This window comes from Arachis hypogaea, chromosome 12, assembly GCF_003086295.3.
Source record: "Arachis hypogaea cultivar Tifrunner chromosome 12, arahy.Tifrunner.gnm2.J5K5, whole genome shotgun sequence".
In the NCBI taxonomy this organism is placed as follows: Eukaryota; Viridiplantae; Streptophyta; class Magnoliopsida; order Fabales; family Fabaceae; genus Arachis; species Arachis hypogaea.
This window is the reverse complement of record NC_092047.1, coordinates 60,514,672-60,539,123: the sequence shown is the minus strand read 5'-3', so window position 1 is coordinate 60,539,123 and position 24,452 is coordinate 60,514,672. Positions and strand designations below refer to the sequence as shown.

Here is a 24,452-nt window from a genome sequence, read left to right as displayed (position 1 = left end):
TATATAGTGAATGCAAGGCTAATTCTTTTCCATATAGAAGTAAGATAAGAGATATGCTTTAACATGATATAATTTTTTTGTATTCTTTAAAATTGTGAAAAGAACTAAAATTAAAGGGTCCAATTTCTAGGAGTACAGAAATTAATTTGTGTCACATTTGAAATTAATACTCAAACTGTACATAATTTTAAAAAACACTATTATCAATCCAATGTCAAAAGTAAAAAAAAGTGTCAATGCAAACCTTATGGTTTTATATGTTGTATTCTGCTTGCATTTTAAAACATGGCTTTCTTAGCCAATTTACAAAAACTGAAGCTTTGAGAATGTTTTCTTAGAATAAATGCTAAATGTATTGGGCATTACTGTTTGACATGCCTTAACAACTCAAACTTGATCTAACTATAATGTGTGAAACCTTGCTTTTGTTTTTAAGTTTTCTTAGATAGTGCATTGAGAAATTATATTTACATTGTTCAAAAAGTGATTAGTGTAAGCTGTTGAGGATGAGTGGATAACAACTTTTTGTGTTAAGTCATCAATAAGTACGAAGTTATGGGTAGAGCAGAACTCCATACAAATTATTTTGATAGCTGCAGTAAGTTCATCAAATACTTATACTAAGACATTCAGTGGGATTAATGTTGATGGAAAGCGATTAGTTAAAAGAAGTAAGTATTGAGATATATGCAATCCTATGCTATAAAAACCAACAAAATAAATCATATATATTAAGAATAGGATTTTAATCACGTATCAGATTAAGTACATATAGAGTACATATAGAGTACTTGTCTGGCATGATGATGGAATAAGAGGTATGTTATTTTTATTATTTCCATGTTATGGAATAATTTTTACAGTATTTTAAATATGAAATTCCCTTAATTAAATGATAGGGAAGGTTCTTTTGTTTTAAAAAATAAAAGCTTATAGTAAATATGATTCAAGAGCTGTACCCTTGCATGTTTATAAATTCTAAGTGGCCGGTTCAGTCCCCTATTGCAGCTCTTTCCCATTTCTTGAAGATAAGTATTGCTCATAAGTGTAGCAATGGTCGTATGAGCTTGCTGATTTTGTTTGAAATTTAAAATCAATAGTAAAAATATGTGCATGATAAGCAGCTCTTTCCCAGTGTATTTTTGCTTCTTATGCTTACTATATGTCATTCTATTTCCTGAATTTTGATATCAATTAAAAAGCAAAATAGAAGATTTGCTAAAGACTTTCAATATAATGCTACAATTTACATTTTACAAAACACCATATATGAATGAGTTGCTGATCCTTTTCTATGTTCTCGGAAGTTATATTATTTTAAACACCAACTGCCAATGTACGTTGAGCTGATTTACTCGGATCGGTGTCACATTGGAACTAACCTTCTTTCTTTTTTTTTCAGTATAACTCAACTGTGTCATCATTTGGATTATGAAACAGATCTCGAGGATGTGAAGTATTGGAGTTGGCACAATGAGGTTGTTGGAGTTTGGGTTCCTGATTGCAATTCTATGTGGTATTCTTGTGTCTGTGAAAGCTGAGATTAGCATTACTCTTTCTTTTAGTTGCATTATCATAGCTACTGGTTTAAGCTATGTACCTACCTTATTTTAATTTAACTTTTTTTGCACAAGACAGCTATAAGAAATGCTTGATTACAAGTAAAGCAAGTTGATTCCTTCGTGCCAAACAGAGTTGGAGTTTTGGTTCCAATTTTAGAGTTGTCTTCAGGGATTATTGAGTAACTTTTTAACTTTGATTAGCATGTTTATTTGATTCTCGATTTGGTAGTGAATTTATTTGAAGTTATTTATTATGATGATGAATTGTTGATTTGCTGCAGATTGAGCATTAAGATCCAGTTGCATCTGATGCATTCCATGAATGGTAACCGCCGATGATTCAGATCGAGTCTCCATTTGGAACTGGGAACACCGCCAATGCTGCTCTGCTCTCTGGTCGCCCAGTCTTCGTCAAGAATTTGCTTCAATATATGTTCAATTCAGTCACAGATGTTAGGCGCTCTATTTGACATCAATTTGTTTTTTTCTCTTCTATCAGAAGATTAATAACTTTTATTAGAAGAGACTTATGTAGGATACAATATTTTGGTTTTTTATAGTTTATTAGTAGTAAATTCTAAGTGATCTAATGTATATTTTGATATGGGTATGTTTAATTTAGCGTGAGATGTATGAATACTCATTTATGATCATCCCAATATTTTTAGTTCATTATAAATATATTTTGTTAAAGGATAATTTTTATTATTTAAAGAATAGTGTATGGTATTATTATGTATTTATTTTTATTTTATAATTTTTGACTAATTTAATTAAAAAAATAGGATTATATATATAATTATATTACTAAATATTAGGTTTTAGAAAAAAAATTATTAGAATATATATATATATATATAGAAAATAAAAAAAAACAACGAGGGACCTAAGGCTACACTTATATATAGTAGCTATAGTATACAAAAAAAAAAGAGGGACCTAAGGCTACTTATAAAAAGTAGCTATGGTATACAATGTGGCTATGCTTTACAAGTGATGCAGTAGCGTTGAAAAGCGTAGCCTATTCTGGAAAAATGAAAGCTGAAAAGCGTAGCCTTTGGTCCTGGACAGCATCACTTGAAAAGCGTAGCCTATTCCCAAACGCTAAAAGTGTAGCCCTTGGTACAGAAAAGCGTAGCCTTTGAGAATAGGCAACGGCCGAATAGGAATCACCCCAAAAAGCGTAGCCGTAGCCCAAAAAGCGTAGCCGTAGCCTAAAGCATCATTTTTTTTTACTTTTGGCTACACTTTTCAAGTGTACCTGAATGGGTGTTTTTCTTGTAGTGTTGGATGGATATGTGACTATAATCCTCTCAACACTTGATTTGGGAAATGCATGTGGTATAATCAGTAGCCATACTTCATTTCTTCTCATGAGCAATTGACCAAGGAATTGGCTATTGATCAAGATTTGAGAGATTGAATTACAAGAAATTGTGATTCGATCACTTAAGATTGCCAAGAAGATCAATGAGTGCATTGATTGAGTAAGAGATGAAAATAAAATTGATCCGAAGAATGCAACATCTCTTGAGCTCAATGAACTCCCCATTTCTGATCTTACCCATTCTCTTTAATTTCTGCCATTTACATTTATGAGCAATACCCCATTCCCATTTACAATTCAGCAATTTACTTTCAGTCATTTATTTTCAGTTCTTTAATTCTAGCATTTTACTTTTTTGTTATTTACTTTCCTACCATTTAATTTTCTGCAATTCTCAACTTAAATTCTGATTCGCTCAACTAGAACATTCCTCTAATTAAAGTTGCTTAATCAATCAATCCCTGTAGGATTCGACCTCACTCTATTGTGAGTTTTTACTTGCGACAAATTTGGTACACTTGCCGAAGGAGAATTTGTTACGAGACAAGTTTTCCGTGCATCAAGTTTATGGCGCCGTTGCCGGGGATTGATTGTGCATCAACAATGATTAAATTGGAGGCTAATTAGATTGAGCATTTTATTTTTGTTTGATTTAATTTTCTGTTTGAGTCATTTACTTTCTGTTTTAGTTAATTTCTTCCCTTCCCCCTACTTTTTCTTTGTTATTTACCATTCATTTCACTAACCCACTAACTGTTTGATATATTGCATCACTCACACTAACAGTAATTCTGACAGATATACTTTCTGCACCTATTCTCTTTGCTTGTACTTGTTGGTTGTATGACAGGGAGAAGAAGCGGGGCTTCAACTTCCTTTGATTCTGAACCTGAGAGAACCTTCCTTAGACTAAGGAGGGAGGCAAGAAAAAAACGTGTAGTTGGTGCTGAAGAAGAGGAGGAACACTTTGAGGAATACTTTGAACCAAACATGGAAGAAAACATGGAAAACCATCGTGAAGAAAAAGCTCACAACCATGGCGGAGGAGGACGAGCAAATCATGCTGGGGAGGATAGAAGAGTTTTAGGCTCTTACATCAATCCAAACCCAGGAAACTGTGGAAGTAGCATTCAAAAGCCAACCATCCATGCCAACAATTTTGAACTAAAACCACAGCTCATCACCCTTGTGCAGAACAACTGTTCGTTCGGAGGAAGTGTCCAAGAAGACCCCAATCAACATCTAACTACCTTCCTGAGAATATGTGACACAGTGAAGTCTAATGGTGTTCATCCTGACGCCTATAGACTGCTCTTATTTCCATTCTCACTCAAGGATAAGGCAGCCAAGTGGCTGGAGTCTTTCCCAAAGGAGAGCTTGACAACTTGGGAGGATGTGGTGAACAAATTCTTAGCAAGATTCTATCCTCCTCAACGAATCAATAGGCTAAGAGATGAGGTCTAAACTTTCAGGCAACAAGATGGTGAGACTCTTTATGAAGCATAGGAGAGGTTTAAGGACCTAACAAGGAGGTGCCCACCAGATATGTTCAACGAATGGGTGCAGCTGCACATTTTCTATGAAGGCCTGTCATATGAATCAAAGAAGGCAGTAGACCATTCATCCAGAGGATCTTTGAACAAGAAGAAGACCATTGAGGAAGCTATAGATGTCATTGAAACTGTAGCAGAGAATGACTACTTCTATGCTTCCGAAAGAGGGAACACAAGAGGAGTAATGGAGCCAAACAATGTAGATGCTCTGCTGGCCCAAAACAAGCTCATTACCCAGCAGCTGGCTGACCTCACCAAGAAGATGGAGAAGAACCAAGTAGCAGCAATCTCCACTTCATCAACAACCCAAGAAGGACTGAATGAAGAAGCAGAGGGAAGTTAGGAGCAAATTAATTACATTGGGAATTCACCTAGGCAAAACCATGATCCATACTCCAAAACCTACAACCCTGGTTGGAGGAATCACCCAAACTTTGGGTGGGGAAATCAATAAGACCAAAGCCTTGATCAAAGATGCCCAAATCCCAACAATGCAGCTCACCAACATTTCACATCTAGGCCATATCAACACTCCCATAACAACACCTCTCCACATCCACATCAAAACCAAAATAACTTACCTCATCCTTCCACCTCTAATCACGATCTACAATCATTTGATGACAGACTCTCAAGGATTGAGAATCTACTTGAAGGCATAGGCAAGGAGATTCAAGACAACAAGGTGTTCAAGGAGGAAGTGCGAGCCAGTTTCAAGAGCCAGGGAGACACAATCAAGAGGTTGGAATCTCAAGTGGGGTATCTCTCTGAGCAAATCTCCAAACCCACAGATGGATTTCCAAGTGACGCAGAGAAGAATTCGAGAGGTGAAATAAAAAAAGTAAGATGGGAAGATTGCAAGATGGTCACTATAAGTGATAAGGAGACTGAGGACAAGCCAAGCAAGCTGTCAGAACAACCTGAAGATACCTCAGTAGAGAAGAAGGAAAAAGATCATCAAGAACCAGAAATCTCACAACAGGAGCTTCTGAAACTCTATGCACCTTTTTCCCAACTGCTCAATGGTGCTGTGGAGAAGAGAATATACTCAAGGTTTCTAGATTTGTTTGCATCTTTGAATGTCAATATACCATTCATCAAGACTATTCAACAAATTCCTGCATACATCAAGTATATGAAGGAGCTGCTTCCCTGGAAAAGCTCACTCAAGGGAGGCCAAACTATAGTGATAAACAAGGAATGCAGTGCCTTTATTCAACCACAGTTGCCTACAAAAAGAAAAGATCCGGGGAGTTTTCATGTCCCCTGTGCCATAGGAGAAACAATGTTTGATAAAGCACTCTGCAATTTGGGAGCCAGCATCAACTTAATGCCCTTATCTCTGGTGAAGAGGCTGAAGATCAATGAGATAATGCCCACAGATGTAGTCATTAGGCTGGCTGACAAAACTTAAAAAACAAGCAATAGGGGTGGTGGAAAATGTATTGTTAAAGGTTGGGAAATACTTCCTCCCAATAGACTTTGTCATCCTGGACATGGAAGAAAGTCACACTCACCCAATCATATTGGAAAGACCATTCCTAGCTACAGCCAGAGCACTCATAGATGTGGAGCAAGGGGAGCTAATATTGAGGATCCATGATGAACGACTCAGCTTTAATGTCTTCAAACTCTCACAAGAAGCAGACCAAGAAAACAAAGAACCAAGGAAAGATGATAATGAGATGCTGACAGAGGAAGCAAGCATTGAAGCACAACCAGCCCATCTGAGAAAACCCTTGGTTGATAAACAAGGAAATAAGCAGTTGTCATAACTCAAGGAAAAGCTAGAGGAACCTAAACCACCAGAGACATGTGAAGACAACAACAAAATTTCCTTAGAAGAAGAAGTCACCAAGAGTAAGGCAACATCAAAAGGGACAAGGAAGAAGGTACCAAGGGGGTGGAGGAACAAGAAGATCCCTACAGAAGGCTTCTCTCCAGGGGATAAAGTAATCTCAGCTTACTTCCCAGATATCCCCCCTAATCTCCCAACTATACCATCTCAGTTACCTAAGGTCTTCACTATCAACAGAGTTCTCTCTTTGGAACATGTAGAGATCATTGATACAACCAATGGATATAAGTCCAAGGCAAGAGGGAAGGACTTGAAGCATTATCAACCTCCCTGATGAAGGAGAAACATCAAGCTAGTGACGTTGATGAGCGGATATTTTATACGCTTTTTGGGGTTAATTTCATATAGTTTTTAGTATGTTGTAGTTAGTTTTTAGTTTATTTTCATTAGTTTTTAGGAAAAATTCATATTTCTAGACTTTACTATGAGTTGTGTGTTTTTCTGTAATTTCAGGTATTTTTCTGGCTGAAATTGAGGGAGCTGAGCAAAAATCTGATTCAGGCTGAAAAAGGACTGCTGATGCTGTTGGATTCTGACCTCCCTGCACTCAAAGTGGATTTTTTCTGGAGCTACAGAACTCGCAATGGCATGCTTCCAATTGCGTTGGAAAGTAGACATCCAGGGCTTTCCAGCAATATATAATAGTCCATACTTTGCTCAAGGATAGACGAACGCCAGTTCTCTGCCCAATTCTAGCGTCCAGCGCCAGAAAAGGATTAAAAGTTGGAGTTCAACGCCAGAAATGGATCCAAACCTGGCGTTGAACGCCCAAAATGACCTTATGCACGTGAATTGCTTAAGTCTCAGCCCCAGCACACACCAAGTGGGCCCCAGAAGTGGATCTCTATACCATCTGCTATAGTTTACTCATTTTTCTGTAAACCTAGGCTACTAGTTTAGTATTTAAACAACTTTTAGAGACTTATTTTGTATCTCATGACATTTTAGATCTAAACTTTGTACTCTTTGACGGCATGAGTCTCTAAAGTCCATTGTTGGGGGTGAGGAGCTCTGCTGTGTCTCGATGAATTAATGCAAGTATTTCTGTTTTCCATTCAAACATGCGTGTTCCTATCTAAGATATCCATTCGCGCCTAACTATGGAGAAGGTGATGATCAGTGACACTCATCACCTTCCTCAATCCATGAACGTGTGTCTGACAATCCCTCAATCTGAATACTGGGAGTATCTTGAGACGTCTATCACCAAGATACAGGAAGCTATGGAGCAAATAATAAAAGAACAGAAGGATGACTTAAGGGAATTGAAGCGCCAGAAGTTATCTCTTGAAGAATCAAGCACCCCACGGATCAGAGGAACACCCATTTCCCAGAACAAAGGTTGTTAAATTCCAATTTCTGCTTTAACTCTGTGATAGTGTCATTAGAGAAGTTCACCTTAGGAGTCATATAGTAGTAATTAGTATCTATTTTGATTTTATCTCCAATTAAGCCATAGTCTATTTTTCTCATCATCAGCAAACATGAATAAAATAGTAGATCTTTTGAATAAGAGGCAATAAAATTTTGAGTTTTAATAAGAGAAATTCTAATTAGCTACATGTGGTGGCAATACTTTCTGTCTTCTGAATGAATGCTTGAACAGTGCATATGTCTTTTGAATTTGTTGTTTAAGATTGTTAAATATGTTGGCTCTTGAAAGAATGGTGAACATGAGACATGTTATTGATAATCTAAAAAATAAAAAAAAAATGATTCTTGAAGCAAGAAAAAGCAGCAAAAAAAAAGAGAGAGAAGAGAAAGAAAAGCAGAAAAAGCCAATAGCCCTTAAAAAAAAGGGCAAGGGTAATAAAAAGGATCCCAAGGCTTTGAGCATCAGTGGATAGGAGGGCCTAAGGGAATAAAATCCTGGCCTAAGCGGCTAAATCAAGCTGTCCCTAACCATGTGCTTGTGGCGTGAAGGTGTCAAGTGAAAACTTGAGACTGAGCGATTAAAGTCAAGATCCAAAGCAGAAAGAAGAGTGTGCTTAAGAACTCTAGACACCTCTAATTGGGGACTTTAGCAAAGCTGAGTCACAATCTAAAAGGTTCACCCAATTATGTGTCTGTGGCATTTATGTATCCGGTGGTAATACTGGAAAACAAAGTGCTTAGGGCCACGGCTAAGACTCATGAAATAGCTGTGTTCAAGAATCATCATACTGAAATAGGAGAATCAATAACACTATCTGAATTCTAAGTTCTTATAGATGCCAATCACTCTGAGCTTCAATGGATAAAGTGAGATGCCAAAACTGTTCGGAAGCAAAAAGCTACTAGTCCCGCTCATCTAATTAGAATCTGAGCTTCACTCAAAAACTCTGAGATATTATTGCTTCTCAACCTATTAGTCTTCTATTTTATTTGTCTAGTCACTTGAGGACAAGCAACAGTTTAAGTTTGGTGTTGTGATGAGCGGATATTTTATACGCTTTTTGGGGTTAATTTCATATAGTTTTTAGTATATTTTAGTTAGTTTTTAGTTTATTTTCATTAGTTTTTAGGAAAAATTCATATTTCTGGACTTTACTATGAGTTGTGTGTTTTTCTGTAATTTCAGGTATTTTTCTGGCTGAAATTGAGGGAGCTGAGCAAAAATCTGATTCAGGCTGAAAAAGGAGTGTTGATGCGGTTGGATTCTGACCTCCCTGCACGCAAAGTAGATTTTCTGGAGCTACAGAACTCGAAATGGCATGCTTCCAATTGCGTTGGAAATTAGACATCCAGGGCTTTCCAGCAATATATAATAGTCCATACTTTCCTCAAGGATAGATGACGTAAACTGGCGTTCAACGCCAGTTCTCTGCCCAATTCTGGCGTCCAGCGCCAGAAAAGGATTAAAAGTTGGAGTTCAACGCCAGAAATGGATCCAAACCTGGCGTTGAACGCCCAAAATAGCCTTGTGCACGTGAATTGCTTAAGTCTCAGCCCTAGCACACACCAAGTGGGCCCCAGAAGTGGATCTCTATACCATCTGCTATAGTTTACTCATTTTTCTGTAAACCTAGGCTACTAGTTTAGTATTTAAACAACTTTTAGAGACTTATTTTGTATCTCATGACATTTTAGATCTAAACTTTGTACTCTTTGACGGCATGAGTCTCTAAACTCCATTGTTGGGGGTGAGGAGCTCTGCTGTGTCTCGATGAATTAATGCAAGTATTTCTGTTTTCCATTCAAACATGCATGTTCCTATCTAAGATATCCATTTGCGCCTAACTATGGAGAAGGTGATGATCAGTGACACTCATCACCTTCCTCAATCCATGAACGTGTGTCTGACAATCACCTCCGTTCTACATCAGATTGAATGAATATCTCTTAGATTCCTTAATCAGAATCTCCATGGTATAAGCTAGATTGATGGCGGCATTCATGAGAATCCGGAAAGTCTAAACCTTGTCTGTGGTATTCCGAGTAGAATTCAGGGATTGAATGACTGTGACGAGCTTCAAACTCGCGAGTGCTGGGGGTAGTGATAGACGCAAAAGGAGGGTGAATCCTATTCCAGCATGATCGGGAACCTCAGATGATTAGCCGTGCTGTGACAGAGCATTTGGATCATTTTCACAAGAGGAGGGGATGTAACCATTGACAACGGTGATGCCCCAACACACAGCTTGCCATAGAAGGACGTGCGTGCATGAATCAGAGGACAGAAGAAAGCAGAGATTCAGAAGACAAAGCATCTCCAAAACTCCAACATATTCTCCATTACTGCATAACAAGTAACTTTTAACCCACGCTCTCTTGTTTATTCGCAATTTGATTGATAAATACAATTGACTTCCTGACTAAGAATTGCAAGATAACCATAGATTGCTTCAAACCAACAATCTCTGTGGGATTCGACCCTTACTCACGTAAGGTATTACTTGGACGACCCAGTGCACTTGCTGGTTAGTGGTACGAGTTGTGAAAAGTGTGATTCACAATTCTTGCACCAAGTTTTTGGTGCCGTTGCCGGGGATTGTTCGTGTTTGGACAACTAATGGTTTGTTTTGTTGCTTAGATTAGGAAAAATTTCCCTTTTTAGTTTAGAGTCTCTTATTATTGTCGTGTTAAAATTTTAGAATCCTTATTTTCTTTTTTAAAATCTTTTTCAAAAATAATTTTTCTATTAAATCCTATACCAAACTTTAAGTTTGGTGTTTTCTTGTTGATTTTTCTGTGTTTTTCGAAAATTTTAGTTTGGTTTTCTAAAAATTTTAAGTTTGGTGTTCTTCCTTCATGTTCTTGTGTTCTTGTGAGTCTTCAAAGTATTCTTGAGTTTTCCTTGTGTCTTGATCTTAAAATTTTTAAGTTTGGTGTTCCTTGGTGTTTTTCCTCCAAAATTTTCGAAAACTAGGAGCATTAGATCTAAAAATTTTAAATCTTGTGCTATTTTATTGTTTTTCTCTTTCCTCACTAAATTCAAAAATATCTTTTCTCTCTATTTCTAAAAAAAATTTTCGAAATTTATTTCTAAAATTCAGATTTTTTTTTCAAAATTTAAAATCTTTTCCAAATCATATCTTTTTCAAAATAATATTTCCTAACCACTTCCTCTCTCCTCAATTTTTCGAAAATCTTCACCATTTTTATTTATCTTTATCTTATTTTCAAAAAAATAAATAGATAAATAAATAAATAAAAATATTTTCTCAATTTTACATCATCTCCCTTTCTCCATCATGGACCTAAGCGGAAATGAACAGTCCAGGAGGACTCTGGGGTCATATTCTAACCCCTATATTGCTTCATATGGGAGTAGCATCTGCATACCCTCCATTGGAGTCAGTAGCTTTGAGTTGAATCCTCAACTCATTATCATGGTGTAGCAAAGTTGTCAGTATTCCGGTCTTCCACAGGAAGAACCTACAGAGTTTCTGGCACAGTTTCTACAGATTGCTCACACAGTACATGATAAAGAAATAGATCAGGATGTCTACAGACTATTACTGTTTCCATTTGCTGTAAAAGATCAAGCTAAGAGGTGGTTGAATAACCAACCTAAGGCCAGCATAAGGACATGGAAACAGCTAACATAAAAATTCCTGAATCAATACTTTCCCCCAAAACGGATGACACAGCTAAGGCTGGACATCCAAGGCTTCAAACAAGGAGATAATGAATCTCTTTATGACGCCTGGGAGAGATACAGAGAGATGCTACGAAAATACCCCTCTGAAATGTTTTCAGAGTGGGTTCAGTTAGACATCTTCTATTATGGGCTTGCAGAAGGAGCTCAGATGTCTTTGGATTACTCAGCTGGTGGATCTATCCACTTGAGAAAGACAATTGAAAAAGCTGAAGAGCTCATTGATACAGTAGCCAGGAATCAGCATCTGTACCTAAGCAGTGACCCTTCCATGAAAGAAGAGGTTAAAACAGCAACTGCTGAACTCAGCCCTGTAAAACAAGCTGCTGAATTCAATCAGCAATTGGACTTTCTAACAAAGAAGTTAGCCGAATTCAAAGATAGACTACAAGAGACAAGGATGGCTAACATACATATGGACGAACAGTTTAAGCAAACAAAGCAGCATCTGTCAAGACAAATAACAGAAGAATGCCAAGCAGTTCAACTAAGAAGTGGGAAAATATTAAATACCCCACCTCAAGGCAGCAAAAAGCTAAGAAATGAGCAAACCACCCAAAATTCACTTGAGGACAGTAAGAGCTCAGGGAAAAGTAATTCTGGAACTAAAACGTCAGAAATTTGGTGGAAGACTGGCGCTGAACGCCCAGACCATGCTCAGGACTGGCGTTCAACGCCAGAAACAAGGCAGGACTGGCGTTCATCGCCAGAAATAGGCAAGGATCTGGCGTTGAACGCCCAAAATGGGCAAGATTTGGCGCTGAACGCCCAAAATGGGCACAGTTCTGGCGTTCAGACGCCAGGAACAGACAAAGAGTTGGCATCCAACGTCACTCCAGTCTCTAACTCCGGCACTCAATTGCCAGTGAGGGATCAGACACACACAAATGCTAAAAGCAACCCCTCTAAAAAGGCTTCTTCAACCACTTCTGTAGGCAATAAACCTACAGCAACTACGGTTGAAGAATATAAAGCCAAGATACCTTATCCTCAAAAACTCCGGAAAGAGGAGCAGGATAAGCAATTTGCTCGCTTTGCAGATTATCTCAGGACTCTTGAAATAAAGATTCCATTTGCAGAAGCACTTGAGCAAATACCTTCTTATGCCAAGTTCATGAAAGAGATCTTGAGTCATAAAAAGGATTGGAGAGAAACAGAAAGAGTTCTCCTCACTGAAGAATGCAGTGCAGTCATTCTGAAAAGCTTTCCTGAGAAGCTTAAAGACCCTGGGAGTTTTCTGATACCATGCATATTAGAAGGTCAATGCACCAAGACAGCTTTATGCGATCTTGGGGCAAGCATCAACCTAATACCTGCATCCACTATCAGAAAGCTTGGCTTAACTGAAGAAGTTAAACCAACCCGGATATGTCTCCAACTTGCTGATGGCTCCACTAAATACCCATTAGGCGTGATTGAAGACATGATTGTCAGAGTTGGGCCATTCGCCTTTCCCACTGACTTTGTTGTGCTGGAAATGGAGGAGTACAAGAGTGCTACTCTCATTCTAGGAAGACCCTTCCTAGCAACTGGACGATCCCTCATTGACGTCCAACAGGGGGAAATAACCCTGAGAGTCAATGATGATGAGTTTAAGTTGAACGCTGTCAAAGCCATGCAGCATCCTGACACATCAAAAGACTGCATGAAAGTTGATCTTATTGACTCTTTGGTAGAAGAGATCAACATGGCTGAGAGTCTCGAATCAGAGTTGGAAAACATCCTTAAAGATGTTCAGCCTGATTTAGAGGAGTCAGAGGACATGAAAGAGCCTCTGAAATTTCTTCTAGAAGAAGAAAAACCTCCTAAACCCGAGCTCAAGCCATTACTACCATCCTTGAAATATGCATTTCTGGGAGAAGGTGACACTTTTCCAGTGATCATAAGCTCTGCCTTAAATTCATAGGAAGAGGAAGCACTTATTCAAGTGCTAAGGACACACAAGACAGCTCTTGGGTGGTCCATAGGTGACCTCAAGGGCATAAGCCCAGCTAGATGCATGCACAAAATCTTATTGGAGGATAATGCCAAACCAGTGGTTCAACCACAGAGGCGGCTAAATACAGCCATGAAGGAAGTGGTGCAGAAAGAGGTCACCAAATTACTAGAGGCTGGGATTATTTATCCTATTTCTGATAGCCCCTGGGTGAGCCCTGTCCAAGTCATCCCAAAAAAGGGAGGCATGACAGTGACAAGAACAGTTACAGGGTGGCGCATGTGTATTGACTACAGAAGGCTCAATACAGCCACCAGAAATGATCATTTTCCTTTACCATTCATAGACCAGATGCTAGAGAGACTAGCAGGTCATGATTATTACTACTTTTTGGACGGCTACTCAGGCTATAACCAGATTACAGTAGATCCTCAGGATCAAGAGAAAACAGCATTCACATGTCCATCTGGAGTGTTTGCTTATAGAAGGATGCCATTTGGGCTGTGTAATGCGCCTGCAACCTTCCAGAGATGCATGCTCTCTATTTTCTCTGATATGGTGGAAAAATTCCTGGAAGTCTTCATGGATGACTTCTCAGTATATGGAGACTCATTCAGCTCCTGTCTTGACCATCTGAAACTTGTTCTGAAAAGATGCTAAGAGACCAACCTAGTTTTAAACTGGGAAAAATGTCACTTCATGGTGACTGAAGGGATTGTTCTTGGGCATAAAATCTCAAACAAGGGAATAGAGGTGGATCAAGCAAAAATAGAGGTAATTGAAAAATTACCACCACCTGCCAATGTTAAGGCAATCAGAAGCTTTCTGGGGCATGCAGGATTCTATAGGAGGTTCATAAAGGATTTTTCAAAAATTGCAAAACCTCTAAGCAATCTGCTAGCTGCTGACACACCATTTGTATTTGACACAGAGTGCCTGCAGGCGTTTGAAACGCTGAAAGCTAAGCTGGTCACAGCACCAGTTATTTCTGCACCAGACTGGACATTACCATTTGAACTAATGTGTGACGCCAGTGATCACGCCATTGGTGCAGTGTTGGGACAGAGGCATGACAAGCTTCTGCACGTCATTCATTACGCTAGTCGCGTTCTAAATGATGCCCAGAAAAATTACACAACCACAGAAAAAGAATTACTTGCAGTGGTTTATGCCATTGACAAGTTCAGATCATACTTAGTAGGATCAAAAGTGATTGTGTACACTGATCATGCTGCTCTTAAATATCTACTCACAAAGCAGGATTCAAAACTCAGGCTCATCAGATGGGTGTTGCTTCTGCAAGAGTTTGATATAGAAATAAGAGACAGAAAAGGGACAGAGAACTAAGTGGCTGATCATCTATCCCGGATAGAGCTAGTAGAAGGGACGCCCCTTCCCTCTCTTGAGATCTCTGAGACCTTTCTGGATGAGCATTTATTTGCCATTCAGGAAACACCAAGGTTTGCCGATATTACAAACTATAAAGCTGCAAGGTTCATACCCAAGGAATACAATAGGATACAAAAGAAGAAATTAATTACTGATGCTAAGTACTATTTGTGGGATGAACCCTATCTCTTTAAGAGATGTGCAGACGGAATAATCCATAGGTGTGATGTGTGGAAAACGATCCAACACAAAACTCACCGGCAAGTGTACCGGGTCGCATCAAGTAATAATAACTCACATGAGTGAGGTCGATCCCACAGGGATTGAAGGATTGAGCAATTTTAGTTTAGTGGTTGATTTAGTCAAGCGAATCAAGATTTGGTTGAGTGGTTTGTACTTTGCAGAAACTAAATTGCATGAATTGTAAAAGGGGAAGGGTGAATTGCAGTAAATGGAAGAGCAGGAAAGTAAATGTGCTGAATCTTAAAGAACAAGTAAAGTAAATTGCAGAAACTTAGATTGCAAGAAACGTAAATGACTGAATCTTAAAGTGCAAGAAATGTAAATTGCTTGAATTGTAAAAAGGATTGGGAGTTGGAATTGCAGAAATTAAACAAGCAGAATTAAATTGCATCAAACAGCAAAGTAAAAGATGAATTAAATTGGAATGGATCTCAAACAGAAGAGTAAAAATGCTTTGAGAATTATAAAGACAGAAAGGCAGTGCTTAATTTGCAGCAAAGTAAAAGAGGTTGAAGATCTCAGGGTGGAAGAGACTAGATAACAAGTCTAGATCTCAAATCCTTCCTTGATCCAACAAGAACAATTGCAAAAGAAGTGAAGAAGAGTAAATTGCAGAATTAAAGAGAAGATGAAGCAGTAAACAGAAAGTGAAATTCAATTATGCAGAGAAAGTAAACAAGAGATCTCAAGGTGAGATTGAAACAGAATTTCTTCAATTCTTCACCCAAGATCCAAAGCAAGAAAAATAAAAGAGTGCTCAAGCAAGAACCAAGAAGAAGAGAGATCAATTCTCCTTCCAAGTTCTCAGAAATTCAAAGTAAAAACTCAAAAATGAAAATGCAAGTAAAAAGGGAAAATTCAAAATGAAGTCTAGAGGTGTCAAAAGGTTCTAATTACATCAAACTAACTCCTATTTATACACTTTCTATTCTTGGATTTTGGAATTTTGGTGGGCTTTTGATTTGGTGAAGAAATGAATTAAATTGGATTTTTAATCCAATTTGTAGCCCAAAGTGCACCTCCAGGGGAAAGCTCAGTTGGAAAATCCAACTTAGCTTTCAAGCATGCTCCATCCGTGTCAAGTGTGGTGTGCCCAGCCTTGTTTGAGTGCCAATTGCACTAGAGCTCAGTTGGAAAATCCAACTTAGCTTTAGGCCATGTCATGATGCGCACTCAAGGCCCTTTGTTGCGCCAAAATTGCTTGCTCCTTGGTGTCATGACCGTGTCACATTGTGGAGGCTTGGGGGAGAGACAATGCTCAGTTGGAAAAACCAACTGAGCTTTCCTTGTAGAGCCTTGCTCTTGGCCTCAAGGTCCCAGGTTCAAATCCTGGTGGGAGCAAGTGGAGGATACCTTTTGGAGCTAATTTCCTTGGATGAGTGGGCACTCCTCCTTATGTTTCCAAGAGTTCCCAAGTTCGAAATTTGGAGGAAGCATTTTAGTTCATTTCTTTGCAAGCTGAATGGCGCTCATCCCTTGTGTTTCAAAGAATTCCCAAGTTCGAATCCTAGAGGAAGCGTTTTGGCTTTTTTTTCATGATTTTCCTTATGCGTAGCAATATAATGTAGCGCTCCATTAAGTAAAGCAATTGAGCGCCTTTGCCTCCATGGAGTAGCGCCTTCTTGTCATCCCTCAGGTGCAAGGTTCAAGTCTTGGTGGCTTCATTTATGGGATTTTTGCTTTGAATTAATTTTTGAGAGCCCCCGATAAAGCTCACTTAGTTAACTGAGCTTTATGCCATTTCCTTCCTTTCTTTAGTGCTCACTTAACTATTTGAACTTAGCCTTGTACCTTGCCTTCCCCTTTCATTCCTTGTGAAGCTCAGTTTACTTTTCCAACTTAGCTTCCATTCTTCCTTGATTTTTGCCACGCTTTTCTTCTCTTGGCACGCTTGTTGCTTCCTTTGGGCACATTCCTTAGGCCACGCTTTTCTTATTTTCTTCTTTCTTCATCTACAAGCAATCAAAACAACCAATCAAAGTATCACTAAATTCACAAGGTTTATAAATCATTAAAATTCAATTAAATTTAGCTTAAACCTCATGATTTAACATCAATTACATGGTGGTTGATTGATTCAAGGAAGTCATGCATTTTTAATCCAAATTACTTTCTTAGAATGCAAGAAAGTGCATAAAACCTAATAAAAACAAAGAAAAAGGCTAGTGAAACTAGGCTAAGATGACTTGTCATCACAACACCAAACTTAAACCTTGCTTGTCCCCAAGCAAGCAGTAAAACATAAGGAAAATTACTAGAAGCAGAGAAGTGTATAAGCCTTTTATTAGAAGACATTGAATACTGGTAAATGGGATTTTTTTGCATGGTATCTTAGGGATTTTTATTCTGGGGCTGAGACATCAACATTCCTTTGGATCCTTACTTGAATTACACAAAAAATGAGACTTGTTATTGCTTGGGATTTTTTTTTTCTTGGCTGAGGCTTAATGCTATGTGGTAAGGCAACTTTTTAGAGTAAGCTTTCAGCCAACATTCCCGCCCCAGTTGGTTCAAGATGCTAGGTGTTGAAACACCCCTATGGGCTTACTTGCTCAAGCCTCTCCTTAGCACACACACATCACAGGCATTTAGCTTATTTTGTTCATCTCTGTTTGTTCTTTGGAAATTGATGCCCAGCACCTCTTTGGGTTACTAAATGCTTTGTCTCAAAGTAGCTCTTGATGGTGGACTTTCGGTTGGCAATCCCGGGTTAGTTAACCCAAGTTACCGGGTGATGAAGCACCCCTTAGAACCTAGTTATCCAAGCTTATCTTTGTACAAGAACATCACAGGCATTTATCCAAATTTGCAGCCATTGGTGCCTAGCCTTGTGTATTTCTTTTTGCTTCTTTCTTTTGCATTTTTCTCTTTCATTTTGGACCTTTTTCATTTGTCAAGTCTCATGAAATGTAACTCAAGTTTATATCACAAAGTCATGCCAGCATTCAGCCTTATTTATAAATCACCTAATGAACCAGCACATACCACCACATAATCTTATTTTGTCTCATATCATACCAGACTTTTACTCTTTCTCTATTTCACAGTTATTTTTCTTTTATTCAAGCATGAGGAACAAAGCATATAATTCAAGTAAGATGAAAGTGAATCAAGCACTTAGACTAGTAAGCCATAACAGCATGAAAACAAACAAACTTGCAGACAGTAAATGAATCTAGAAAGATATTAATCAACAGGGGACATTTGCACTTTCAATTAACATATTTGAACTAGAATCAGTCAGAGAGCAATACAACCTCTTGGAGTCTATTTGTTTCATCTGTGTCATCATCATTGTTGGGTTCCATGTCCTTCCTCTGTCCATAATGATGTACCTTTTCCTCCAAGAGATTGAATGACTTCCTACAAAAGATATTGAAAGTTGCTTGTTCCCCAAGCACTTGAGAGGCAGTTAGCATGCATGTATGCTTGTGATTCTGTGAACCTAAGTTGGTGTGGGAACACCAAACCTAGTTCCTTGCCTACTTCTATATGTAGTAGAATAAATACATGCATTAAACATCAAGTACTTTTATTAAGGAGATAAACTATGGACTAGAAAACAAACTATGAACTAGAAAACAACTAAAAACTAGAAACATGACAATTGTTAAGCAGTTTCTCTGATGGTTTGGAGCCGATACTGATCATGCTGAGGGTGCAATGTGTTCTTAATGAAATTTTTGGTGGAACACCAAACTTAGCATCCAACATTCACCCCTTAATTATTTTGGTGTGCAACACCAAACTTAGCTCTTTGCAATATAGAGGAATCTACTCAACTCTTTTATTAAATTAGCTATGAAGAGAAAATTACCTCAGGTTGGGTTGCCTCCCAACAAGCGCTCTTTTAATGTCACTAGCTTGACATCCTTCATTCTTTGATCATGGGGGCTGAAAATCATAGTGCCTCAACTTTTCTCCTCTTACTGTGAACTTCCTTCCAGTCTCCTCTTTGATGATCTCTAAGTGTTCAAGTGAAAGGACCCGGTTCACAGTGTAATATTCAAATAATTGTGGAGACATCTTCATTGGTTGTGTGTTTAACACTACTTTATCCCCTGGTGAAAAGCCTTCAGTGGGGATTTTCTTGTTTTTCCACCCTTTTGGCCTCTTCTTCTTCTCTTCTTTCTTAGGAGATGATTCATGCCTTGGTGGTTCTTTATCTGGAATGTTGAGGTTCTCATCTGGGGGTTTTGGATCTAGTTCCTCCTTGATTTCTTTGGTCTGTTGCACCATCTCTACTTCTTTCAAGCATGGATGTAGAAGTCTTGGAGTTAACTCATTGAATGCCTCCTTCAAGCTTTGATCCTTGGCCTTATCCTTCATACAATCTTCTTCTTGAGTGGGCTCATGTAGGTTTTTAAAAACATGGAATGCTAGGTGCTCATCATGCACTCTCAGCAACAATTCCCCTTTTTCAACATCTATCAGTGCTCTGCCCGTAGCAAGAAAAGGCCTCCCTAGGATGATGGGGGTGTTAGGGTCCTCCTCCATGTCCAAAATGACAAAATCAGCTGGGAGAAGGAATTTCCCCACTTTTACCAGTACATTCTCTACAACTCCAACTGCTTGCTGGATGGATTTGTCAGCCATTTGAAGGAGTATTCGTGTGGATTTCAGCTCACAAATTCGAAGTTTCCTCATTAGAGACAAAGGCATCAAGTTTATGCTTGCACCAAGGTCACAGAATGACTTTTCAATTGTTATGTCTCCTATGGTGCAAGGTATATAAAAACTCCCAGGATCATCTTTCTTCTCTGGTAACTCTCTTTGGAGAATAGCTCTACATTCCATTGTCATCTCAATAATTTGTCCTTCTTTTAGGGACTTTTTCTTTGTCAGCACTTCTTTCATAAATTTAGCATACACTGGTATCTGTTCAAGTGCTTCTAAAAAAGGAATATTGATGCTGAGGGTCTTGAATATGTCCAGGAACTTTGAGTATTGCTTATCCTCATTCTCTTTTTTGAACCTCTGAAGGTATGGAAGTTTGGGGATATGTGGCTTCACCCCTTCCTTCTTCTCTTGTAGTTGTGTTTCAAGGATGTCCTTATCTCTCTTTGAGCTTTTTGCATTCTTGATTTCTTGATCTTCTTCACTTCTCTCTTCTGTCTCTTTTTGTAGAACTTCTCTGTTGTGTTCTTCCTGATTGATGGCTTTCTTCTCACTTTCCACTATAATTGCTTTGCATTCCTCCCACTTTGTAGCTTTTCCTTTGTCCTTTGGATTGGAGATTGTATCACTTGGGAGAACATTGGTTGGCCGTTCAGCTTGTTTGGCCAATTGTCCCACTTGTCGTTCAAGGCTCTTCATGGTAGCTTCATTTCTCTCTTGCACTTTGACCAAGCTTTGAGTGGACTGAGCAATTGCTTGTATGGCTGCCTCAAGACTTGAAATTCTACTTTCATAATGGTCTATTGGTGGTATGATGGTGGTGGAATGTGGTTGCTGGAAGTTATTTGTAGGGGTAGTGTGGTAGTTTTGGGGGTTAGATGTTGGTGCGGAAATGCTATTTTGATGAGTTTGTGGATTGTGGTGGGGTGGTTGATATGTATTTTGTGGTTTCTTGTATTGATTATTATTAGTGTTTTGCTGGTCGTGGTTTGAGTAAGTTGTGTTTCTTGAGTTGTTTTGGTTTGAGTTTTTCTGCCACGGTTGCTGGCTGTGGGTGTGGTTATCTCCCCATCTGAGATTTGGATGGTTCTTCCAGGATGGATTGTAGGTGTCACCATAAACCTCATTTTGGCCTGAGCCTTGGTTATGCACATATTGAGGTTGTTCCTGCTACTGATTTTCTTGGTTTTCTTCATTTTGTCCCTATGTGGTTGATGGTTGGCTTGTATTCACTGCTGTAACTTGTAAACTATCAATCTTTTTAGCTATCTGCTCAAATTATTCTTGAATCTGCTGCTGCATTATCTTGTTTTGAGCTAGGATGGTGTCCACCCCTTCCATTTCTAACACTCCTTTCCTTAGTGATGGTTGGCGTTGTCTCTGATGAGCAAAGAAGTATTGATTGTTAGCCACCATGTCAATGAGGTTCTGAGCTTCTTCAGCTGTCTTCATGAGTTGCATTGAGCCTCCTGCTGAATAGTCAAGTACCTCTTGAGCTTTCATTGTCAGTCCTTCATAGAAATTTTGGAGTTTATCCCATTCATTAAACATCTCTGGTGGACATTTCCTGAGTAAAGCTTTGTATCTCTCCCATGCTTCATACAATGACTCTCCATCCATCTGAGTAAATGTTTGAACCTCTGTTTTGAGCCTGGTGATCCTTTGAGGAGGATAAAACTTTGCTAAGAACTTGCTCACTAGATCCTCCCAATTGTTGATGCTTTCTCTTGGAAATGACTCCAACCATTGAGTGGCTTTGTCCCTCAGGGAAAATGGAAACAGCAGTAGCTTGTAACTGTCAGGATGTACTCCATTAGTTTTGACAGTGTCACAAATCCTCAAGAAGGTGGATAGGTGCTGGTTTGGATCTTCCAAGGGGCCTCCTCCATAGGAACAATTGTTCTGCACCAAGGTGATGAGTTGGGGCTTCAATTTAAAGTTATTTGCATCGACATTTGGGGTAAGGATGCTACTCCCACAATGCCTTGGATTAGCAAGTGTATATGAAGCCAATACTCTCCTTTGGGGCTGACCATTGTCGTTGGCCACTCCCACTTGTGGATTTGTTGGATTTTCCTCCATTTCTTGGTTCTCTTCTCAACCTCCAAAGTGTTTCAGGATCAAAAGGTGTGGATTCATCGCTTCTTCCTCCTGACATAAACACAGAACCAAGAACCAGAATTAAACACTCTATTGCTAGAGTGAAGTTAGTGTTAGCTTAAGCAAAAATTCAAACAGTTAGTATGCTTAGTAAAAAGAAAAAGAAAAAAAAAGTGCTTAATCTAGACCACCACCTTACTTGATCATTGTCAATCTAATCAATCCCCGGCAACGGCGCCAAAAACTTGATGTGTGGAAAACGATCCAACACAAAACTCACCGGCAAGTGTATCGGGTCGCATCAAGTAATAATAACTCACATGAGTGAAGTCGATCCCACAGGGATTGAAGGATTGAGCAATTTTAGTTTAGTGGTTGATTTAGTCAAGCGAATCAAGATTTGGTTGAGTGGTTTGTACTTTGCAGAAACTAAATTGCATGAATTGTAAAAGGGGAAGGGTGAATTGCAGTAAATGGAAGAGCAGGAAAGTAAATGTGCTGAATCTTAAAGAACAAGTAAAGTAAATTGCAGAAACTTAGATTGCAAGAAATGTAAATGACTGAATCTTAAAGTGCAAGAAATGTAAATTGCTTGAATTGTAAAAGGGATTGGGAGTTGGAATTGCAGAAATTAAACAAGCAGAATTAAATTGCATCAAACAGCAAAGTAAAAGATGAATTAAATTGGAATGGATCTCAAACAGAAGAGTAAAAATGCTTTGAGAATTATAAAGACAGAAAGGCAATGCTTAATTTGCAGCAAAGTAAAAGAGGTTGAAGATCTCAGGGTGGAAGAGACTAGATAACAAGTCTAGATCTCAAATCCTTCCTTGATCCAACAAGAACAATTGCAAAAGAAGTGAAGAAGAGTAAATTGCAGAATTAAAGAGAAGATGAAGCAGTAAACAGAAAGTGAAATTCAATTATGCAGAGAAAGTAAACAAGAGATCTCAAGGTGAGATTGAAACAGAATTTCTTCAATTCTTCACCCAAGATCCAAAGCAAGAAAAATAAAAGAGTGCTCAAGCAAGAACCAAGAAGAAGAGAGATCAATTCTCCTTCCAAGTTCTCAGAAATTCAAAGTAAAAACTCAAAAATGAAAATGCAAGTAAAAAGGGAAAATTCAAAATGAAGTCTAGAGGTGTCAAAAGGTTCTAATTACATCAAACTAACTCCTATTTATACACTTTCTATTCTTGGATTTTGGAATTTGGGTGGGCTTTTGATTTGGTGAAGAAATGAATTAAATTGGATTTTTAATCCAATTTGTAGCCCAAAGTGCACCTCCAGGGGAAAGCTCAGTTGGAAAATCCAACTTAGCTTTCAAGCATGCTCCATCCGTGTCAAGTGTGGTGTGCCCAGCCTTGTTTGAGTGCCAATTGCACTAGAGCTCAGTTGGAAAATCCAACTTAGCTTTAGGCCATGTCATGATGCGCACTCAAGGCCCTTTGTTGCGCCAAAATTGCTTGCTCCTTGGTGTCATGACCGTGTCACATTGTGGAGGCTTGGGGGAGAGACAATGCTCAGTTGGAAAAACCAACTGAGCTTTCCTTGTAGAGCCTTGCTCTTGGCCTCAAGGTCCCAGGTTCAAATCCTGGTGCGAGCAAGTGGAGGATACCTTTTGGAGCTAATTTCCTTGGATGAGTGGGCACTCCTCCTTATGTTTCCAAGAGTTCCCAAGTTCGAAACTTGGAGGAAGCATTTTAGTTCATTTCTTTGCAAGCTGAATGGCGCTCATCCCTTGTGTTTCAAAGAATTCCCAAGTTCGAATCCTAGAGGAAGCGTTTTGGCTTTTTTTTCATGATTTTCCTTATGCGTAGCAATATAATGTAGCGCTCCATTAAGTAAAGCAATTGAGCGCCTTTGCCTCCATGGAGTAGCGCCTTCTTGTCATCCCTCAGGTGCAAGGTTCAAGTCTTGGTGGCTTCATTTATGGGATTTTTGCTTTGAATTAATTTTTGAGAGCCCCCGATAAAGCTCACTTAGTTAACTGAGCTTTATGCCATTTTCATTCCTTGTGAAGCTCAGTTTACTTTTCCAGCTTAGCTTCCATTCTTCCTTGATTTTTGCCACGCTTTTCTTCTCTTGGCACGCTTGTTGCTTCCTTTGGGCACATTCCTTAGGCCACGCTTTTCTTATTTTCTTCTTTCTTCATCTACAAGCAATCAAAACAACCAATCAAAGTATCACTAAATTCACAAGGTTTATAAATCATTAAAATTCAATTAAATTTAGCTTAAACCTCATGATTTAACATCAATTACATGGTGGTTGATTGATTCAAAAAAGTCATGCATTTTTAATCCAAATTACTTTCTTAGAATGCAAGAAAGTGCATAAAACCTAATAAAAACAAAGAAAAAGGCTAGTGAAACTAGGCTAAGATGACTTGTCATCAAGGTGTGTGCCTAGAGAAGAAGCACAGAGAATCCTATGGCATTGCCATGGATCTCAATATGGAGGCCATTTCGGAGGAGAGCGAACAGCCACCAAGGTCCTCCAATGTGGCTTCTATTGGCCCACACTCTATAAAGATTCCCGAGAATTTGTACGTAACTGTGACAGTTGCCAGAGAGCTGGTAATCTGCCTCATGGTTACGCTATGCCTCAACAAGGAATCTTGGAAATTGAGTTGTTTGATGTATGGGGAATTGACTTCATGGGACCTTTCCCACCATCATACTCAAACACTTATATTCTGGTGGCAGTTGACTATGTATCAAAATGGGTTGAGGCCATTGCCACACCCACCAATGATACTAAAACAATGCTGAAGTTCCTCCAGAA

The 24,452-nt window shown here is 38.7% G+C and overlaps 1 non-coding gene across 1 annotated transcript; it reads right to left on the bottom strand.

Annotated features, from left to right (window-relative positions):
• Window positions 1-4,332: 4,332 nt before the first annotated feature.
• Window positions 4,333-4,439, bottom strand: LOC112732029 (small nucleolar RNA R71). Its single transcript, XR_003167771.1, has one exon. It is a non-coding gene; the product is annotated as a small nucleolar RNA R71 (small nucleolar RNA).
• Between the last annotated feature and the right edge of the window lie 20,013 nt (window positions 4,440-24,452).